Below are 8,185 nucleotides of genomic sequence, written 5' to 3'. Positions count from 1 at the left end.
TAAAAGTAGACATGTCAAGCTTTCTATAGATATATCTCTCATGTCTCTTTGTTGAGTATTCATGGAGTTACAGTTCATTTAAATGACGTGTTTGTAAAAGAAGATCAGCGCAGACAAAGGCTGCAGACAGCACACTTTGTTTGTTATCTTTATTTTATAAGTGCACAAAGTTTTGTTGTTATTATGTCTGTATCCAAAAAAAAAGTAGACCCTTTACAGATTCGATTGATGTATTGCTCTTATCTGTACGATTAAAACTGAAAGTGTAATTTAAGTTCTTTTCGGGGTTATCAGGAGAAAATGACTCAAAACGCGTATCCGCGTTAATCGACTCCAGAGGGTTAAGTATATTAGAGTATGGAAGATAATACTTTTACTAAAAGGATAGTTCAGCCAAAAACCAAAGTTCTGTAATCATTTATTCACCCTTAAGTTGTTCCAGATTTGTAATTTAAATTGTTGGGTGAACTATCCCTTTAGCTAAGGTTTTAAATATAACTAGTAGAATTTCCCCTATATGGTATTCAGGGGCGTGTCTAGAGCATTTTCAGTGGGGGGGGGGTCATGTTGGGACACTGCCTCCAAATGGGGTGGCCGCCAGCAGAGCCATAGAGAGAGAGTTGCGACAACGGAAGTTCGAAATATTTGGTTGTCACGTGATTCATGTAGACTTCAGATAGTTCCAGGAAGTGCGTTGGCGGCCATTCAAACTGATAGAGTGACAAAACTGTGATTTCTGGTAATAAGGAGTCAATAAATGCATTTATTTTATATATTTATACAACACACCGACATATGTATGTAGCATGAATATGTAGTTATAGCGATGTTGTTTTTAAAATATCAAATCAGGTAATTTTTGAGGATTAGGGTTCAATTACCGTTATTTTAAAAACTTATTTCAGGGCAGGCTAACGTTAAGTTGTATAAACACGGGTTGCGGTTGCCTTTTTACGTTACATATTGTTCTTTTTTTCACTGATCTCATGTTAACTAATGTCATATTGATGACTTTCAGATAGTACAGAGACAGGCTGGTGACAGGTGATTTTCAGCTTGCACTGCACTATACTGTTAGCAGCAGTAATTAGCATTTTAAGTAAATTTAAAATGAAGCTTATTGTTTACAATTCTTACAATTACATATATTAATATAATTATGTACTTATTCATATACAGTCGTGGCCAAAAGTTTTGAGAATTACATAAATATTACTTTTCAAAAAGTTTGCTGCTAAACTGATTTTAGATCTTTGTTTCAGTTGTTTCTGTGATGTACTGAAATATAATTACAAGCACTTCATACGTTTCAAAGGCTTTTATCGACAATTACATGACATTAATGCCAAGAGTCAGTATTTGCAGTGTTGGCCCTTCTTTTTCAGGACCTCTGCAATTCGACTGGGCATGCTCTCAATCAACTTCTGGGCCAAATCCTGACTGATAGCAACCCATTCTTTCATAATCACTTCTTGGAGTTTGTCAGAATTAGTGGGTTTTTGTTTGTCCACCCGCCTCTTGAGGATTGACCACAAGTTCTCAATGGGATTAAGATCTGGGGAGTTTCCAGGCCATGGACCCAAAATTTCAACATTCTGGTCCCCGAGCCACTTAGTTATCACTTTTGCCTTATGGCACGGTGCTCCATCGTGCTGGAAAATGCATTGTTCTTCACCAAACTGTTGTTGGATTGCTGGAAGAAGTTGCTGTTGGAGGGTGTTTTGGTACCATTCTTTATTCATGGCTGTGTTTTTGGGCAGAATTGTGAGTGAGCCCACTCCCTTGGATGAGAAGCAACCCCACACATGAATGGTGTCAGGATGCTTTACTGTTGGCATGACACAGGACTGATGGTAGCGCTCACCTTTTCTTCTCCGGACAAGCCTTTTTCCAGATGCCCCAAACAATCGGAAAGGGGCTTCATCGGAGAATATGACTTTGCCCCAGTCCTCAGCAGTCCATTCACTATACTTTCTGCAGAAGATCAATCTGTCCCTGATGTTTTTTTTGGAGAGAAGTGGCTTCTTTGCTGCCCTTCTTGACACCAGGCCATCTTCCAGAAGTCTTGTCCTCACTGTGCGTACAGATGCGCTCACACCTGCCTGCTGCCATTCCTGAGCAAGCTCTGCACTGGTGGCAGTCCGATCCCGCAGCTGAATCCTCTTTAGGAGACCATCCTGGCGCTTGCTGGACTTTCTTGGACGCCCTGAAGCCTTCTTTACAAGAAGTGAACCTCTTTCCTTGAAGTTCTTGATGATCCTATAAATTGTTGATTTAGGTGCAATCTTAGTAGCCACAATATCCTTGCCTGTGAAGCCATTTTTATGCAACGCAATGATGGCTGCACGCGTTTCTTTGCAGGTCACCATGGTTAACAATGGAAGAACAATGATTTCAAGCATCACCCTCCTTTTAACATGTCAAGTCTGCCATTCTAACCCAATCAGCCTGACATAATGATCTCCAGCCTTGTGCTCGTCAACATCCTCACCTGAGTTAACAAGACGATTACTGAAATGATCTCAGCAGGTCCTTTAATGACAGCAATGAAATGCAGTGGAAAGGTTTTTTTGGGATTAAGTTAATTTTCATGGCAAAGAAGGACTATGCAATTCATCTGATCACTCTTCATAACATTCTGGAGTATATGCAAATTGCTATTATAAAAACTTAAGCAGCAACTTTTCCAATTTCCAATATTTATGTAATTCTCAAAACTTTTGGCCACGACTGTACACAATATATTCAGGCATACTCGTATACAAACATATACACTGCCATTCAAAAGTAATGATGCTGAAAATTCAGCTCGGCATCACATGAGTATATTACATTTTAAAATAGAAAACAGTTATTTTAAATTGTAATTATATATTACGAGATGACTTTTTCTTTGTATTTTTATTGAAATAAATGCAATTAACTATTTACAGCAATTCATGAATACATTTCTAATAAATTTAATAGCATTCCAAACATTTTGTATGTGTCCTTTCTTTCATGCTGTCCTTGCATAGTCTCCACCATGGTTTGCTGTGCTGCATGGGGATGCTCCACTCGGTCAGAGGAAGGTGTGCGAATGTATGGCTTCCCCGCTGACATGGAGAGGAGAAAATAATGGTTGGATCAAGTCAGCAGCAGCAATCTAAATATAAATAAAAATTACAACAACAACAAAAAATTGTTAGGTAATTATACTTAAATGTTTTTAAACCCAGGGAGCTGAGACATTGCAGGGAGTCATCAGTGTTACCTATAACTGTGCATTTAATATGTGGGTAGACAAAAAAAAGGTTATTAATGGAAACTTAACTCAAGTCACTCTGCAGGCACATTTTGAGGAAAACCAATTTGTCATGACCGAAAAATTAAAGAGTAGGCTGAGACCAGGTGCTATTCCGACAATCTTTGTGGTCAAAAAGAGGAGTGCCCTGCTCCATGATGCACCCCTAGACCTGTAAACATACAGCAAATCGCTGCTGATTACAGCTATATTATTTCAGGTGATACATATATAATAAGTACAAACTCGTACTAGTTGAAGTAATATTTCTAATTTTGAAGTGATGTGATATTTTCAATATTTAAAATTAGCAATTCCATGTATTCTGCCTCTATCAGTTTCAAAGGTTGTGGAAAAAAAGAATGAGGACACTTAGAGAAGGGAAAGTGACAGTGAAGAAATAGAGGACATGGCTAGAGAGGAGAGACAGGGACAGCTGACACTACTCAGTCAGCATTCCAGTGAACCATCAGCCAGTTACCTGGGTCTATTAAAAAAATTAAAGAGACAAGAAAAAATATCAAACAATGCAAAGGCAGCACTAAGAAAAATAAAGAATGAAAATGCAGCTTTAAAATAAAAGGTCCCCTCAGCACTCCTGACCTGCATCCTCACTGATGCTCCATCACAGAACAGTCCAGTGGCAGCACTAATCCTCCACCTACCAGCACCCACAGAATGTTACAGCATGTTACTTTTATACACTAACAAGTTTAAGTATATAATACAGTAGTATTATAATATAGATAGGTTATATAATATAGACAGGTAATAGTCAATGAATCACAATGACTAAAAACACTCCACCCATGTTTTTGCAAACTCAATTCACTCTAAATTTACATCAATAGGGTGCATTTTATTATTAAGAAATTTAATTATGTAATATGTGTAATAAGGAACAAACTTTATAACCTCATTTTACCACTTCCAGTTACCGCTGTCACACGCGGTCAAACGTTAATATTGAACTAATAGTCTATGTAACGTTAGCTAACTTTCCCCACCCAGCAAAAAAAAATGTTTAGACTCCTTTTCTCTAATTCCAAACACGATGGATGAAACTGAATTAAGAGAACAGATTTTACAATTAATAGGGTGTTCGTTACTAACTTTATTCAGCTACAATCCTAGCCTAATCTGTTAGTTATCTGATAACATCCCTTAAATCTACTCATTTAATGAGTTATAATCTACTAGAAGGTTTTAACTTACAGTTTATTGTTATTAAGATGTACTAATAATTTACAATCGTATTATTTAAACGTCTTACCTTTTAAAAGTGCGTCGCAAACGGTTTGTTCTGCTGCATCTCTACGGCGCGGCATCGGTTTGCTGCTACTTCCGGGAACTATTTAGAGGCTCCACGAGCCGCCATTGCTGTAAAAAAAGCGTTCCATTGGAGTCAATGGAGTTGTCGCAACTCTCTCTCTATATGGCTCTGGCCGCCAGTGACCAAAAAAAGAAAGAAAAGCTAAATTCTACAGTATATTACGTAAATCCTATTGATTTTATTATTTATTATTTTTTTAACTTGAATAAAGTTACTTGTAAACAAATGTAGTAAAGAAGCACATTTTTGATTAATTTAGTTTTTTGTCATCCCTGTATATATCCATTAAGTTAAATTTGAGAGCCAGTGTTTATTATTTTTAGTGTTTTCATAAAACTAACAAGTTTATAAAATAAAAGCATTTTTAATTATGAGCAATTTTAAAAACCCATAAGCAGAAACAATGTCAACTATTTTCTTTTAATACGTAGTTTGGCCATTACAATATACAGTAGTTTTATCCACAATTTCTTTAAAATAATAATAAATAAATAAATAAAAAATTCCACCCACTGTAATAATTCAAATGGTTTGGTCAAAACATCATAGTGTTTCATTGAGCATTTCTTTCAGATTAATTCACAAAAAAAGCTGAGTAACACAGAGTTAAAGTTTTAGCACTGTCACAGTTCAAATGAAAACACCACAGTTTAAAAAATAAAATATGGAACCATTACATTGTGCTCTGCTAAAATATTAAAGAACAGTCTTTAGTTTAGAAACAATAAAAACAGAAGTAGAAAGAGAGGAAGACAGTCGAAAAAGAAAGAAGGCAGACCTTCTTATTATTGAGAGCGCTTTTTGTGGCGCAGCGTTTTCTAAGTTGAGACGCTTTGGTTGCTATGATACAGAATATCCGCTAAACTGTTACTTGTATCTGATTTGTTAGATAATTTGTTTCTGACTAAAATGCTCTGGATGCTCAGAAACCAGCCATATTAATTTCTTCTCCATTTTCCACGATTTTGATCTGGAAAGCATCTGCTGTCTACAAACGTCTGACGGATGTCTTTCAGATGTCAGTTTTACATACATTCTAAATCATAAACATCTAGAAGACATCTAATAGACATCTATTTGACATCTAAAAGGAAACATCCTTTAGACGTATTGCAGATGAGCAAACACTCAAAAAAATTATGTTAATGTGTTCCTGTAGCTCAATTGGTAGAGCATTGCGCTGTAAGGTTGGGGGTTCGGAACACATGATAGGTAAAAGTTGATAGCCTGAATGCATTGTAAGTCGCTTTGGATAAAAGCGTCTGCTAAATGCATACATTCAATTTAAAATTTTAATTAAAAAAATATGTCTTGCAGTTGTAAATGCACACGTCAAATAGACGTCTCCAAGATGTACGTGTGCTATCAGGGTGCACTCTGACTGGTTACCTGACTAGAAATTGACAGTGAGGAGTGCAGCGTTTTATCCAAAGTTGAACATTCTTCAACTCTCGGCGTGAGAAAAAAACGTCCGAAAGCTCAGCGGGAAAAAGACGCTCAGTGCTCGGCACGCTCCTGGCATTTTAAAAAACGCAGTGCTCCCATTGAGAACAACTGAAAAAATAGCTGTGGGGAAAATCGCATTGGTGGACACAGGGCCTTAGTGTGTTTTATTAAACGTTGACTGAACATTCGATTAAAATCAACCACGACCAACAAGCAGAGCCTGATGGGGTAAAAACATTGATCTGAGAAAACCATACAAACATATTAAACCATACATAAAGGTTACCTACCAGCTCTTTGTTTGGTGTCTTAAAAGTCCAAGTCCGCGACGACCGTTGTTTCTCTGATGCTGCACTTCTTTAAATCGCGAACTTCAGTAAACTGATCGGCCGTAAAATGAACCAACCATAAGACATCTTATAGGGGGGGCACCTGGGGTGGTATTGGTAGTTACTAAAAGTAGTTTACTAAAGTATCTCAATATTTCTTGTACTAATTACATTGTCATAGCTCTAAACAATTTATCATTTCCTTCTTTCTCTAAATCAGAGCAGACCCCTGTACTGCAGGATAGAGCTGAATGTGCCAGCGCTGGACAGGTGTTTAATGGTTTTGGGCTGAGCAGGAGGCCCTGACAGTGCTGCTGGATCTTCTGAGAAGTGAACGCCAACAGTGAATGGGTGCCGCAATCCAGACCCTGGTGTTTCTCATCTGTCTGCTAGTGGTACATCATACAGATGGTCTCCAGAGTGTTTGACTTGTGCCTGATTCCACTGTCCACCGCATTGTCCTCCGAATCGCTGAGGAGGTGCTGGCCAATCACCAAGAGATTGACCTCCTGAAGACCCCAAAACACATGGAGGCAGCGCTGAGCTCAAACTGATGTTGTTTTTCTGATGTTAATCCTAAGCTATGTTTTAAATGGTTGCAAAAAGTACTTTCAATTATAGAACAATTTGTTTTAATGTGTAATTCAATATTTACAGAATGAAAAAAGAAACTTAAAATAATGTTTTTTGAAAAATAATTATAAGCTGCATTAAAAAAATATAATGTACATAAGTACTTCTCTTTTATTTACAGATGAATATGCAAAACAAAAATACAAAATGACAGACAATTACTCACGCTTATTTACGAATAAAGTACAAACAAAAAATGATTTTGAAAAACTTATGCATTTCATTTTTAACTACAGAAATTAGGTTGTTTCATTGACAACATTACATTTAAAAAAGATTGAAAAACTATAATGTACTAATTTTCTTCCCACTGTTTTCTCTTGGCTAATGAAGAATGTATTTGTTAATCATTCTCTCAAGAAGAGAAAACTTGCACTCTTCTCTCTGAAGTTAGATGTCTTCCCTGAGCAGCTCCACTCTCTCCCTCACCTGTCTCAGAACACTTAGCAAATAAACCATGCCTGTTTACAACAACAGCACAGTAAATTTCAGCAAAAAATTGTCTATTAACTTTGTATTTTTTAAGTCTTTCCCCAGCAGGCCCACTTTCTCCAGAATAGTACTAAAACAAGAGAAAATGGAAACACTTATGAAAAATCTTCTGAGCAGTCTTAACATTAGAAAATATGACAAAGCAAAAAAAAAACAAAAAAAAACCTTTAACACTTTCGCTAGGTATTTGGGTAAATAAAACACAATACTTACATTTCAATGTGAATTCCTCGACAGAACTCTCACCTGGCGCATTCTTTGAATATAAACACCGACATGAGATGTACACTTCATTTTCATGGGAGATGAAGGGTGCATTTGAAGTTGCTTTCGAAATTCGTTAGCCTTTGTCACGCCGTGGTAACGCATTAGCACTTCAAATGCAGTCTTCGGAGTGCAGCTTCTGACTTTGGGACAGCTTACGTTGTGACACTGTGATGCAATCACACTTGCCGTCCACACTTCCGAGTCCACACACTTCAATTTGGGACAGCCTTCGTCGCGCTCCTGTGACGCATTCGCACTTTAAATGCGCAATCTGGACTCCATGCACTTAACTTTGGGACACAGCTACGGTGTCTGATTTCTCTGCTAGAGCATGTCATGGATTTAAACAGCTTTAGTCACATTAAATATGCTTGACACTGCTGCAGTTATGGGTTAGGGATA

The 8,185-nt window shown here is 37.2% G+C and overlaps 1 long non-coding RNA gene across 2 annotated transcripts in view; it reads right to left on the bottom strand.

The window, feature by feature from the left end:
* Positions 1–3,729: 3,729 nt before the first annotated feature.
* LOC132127725 (uncharacterized) overlaps positions 3,730–8,185 on the bottom strand; it is a 396,454-nt gene continuing 391,998 nt past the window's right edge. The window contains exons 2-4 of one of the 2 annotated variants that reach the window (XR_009427584.1): positions 4,557–4,724; positions 3,887–3,944; positions 3,731–3,770 (exon numbers count right to left, since the gene is read on the bottom strand). This is a non-coding gene — a long non-coding RNA (uncharacterized LOC132127725). Of the gene's footprint in view, positions 3,771–3,886; positions 3,945–4,556; positions 4,725–8,185 lie in introns of both variants that reach the window. The other variant, XR_009427585.1, reaches the window with a different exon arrangement.

Source organism: Carassius carassius, chromosome 45, assembly GCF_963082965.1.
Source record: "Carassius carassius chromosome 45, fCarCar2.1, whole genome shotgun sequence".
Lineage (NCBI taxonomy): Eukaryota > Metazoa > Chordata > Actinopteri > Cypriniformes > Cyprinidae > Carassius > Carassius carassius.
The sequence above is the reverse complement of the archived record's forward strand: the minus strand, read 5'-3'. Positions and strand labels throughout refer to the sequence as shown.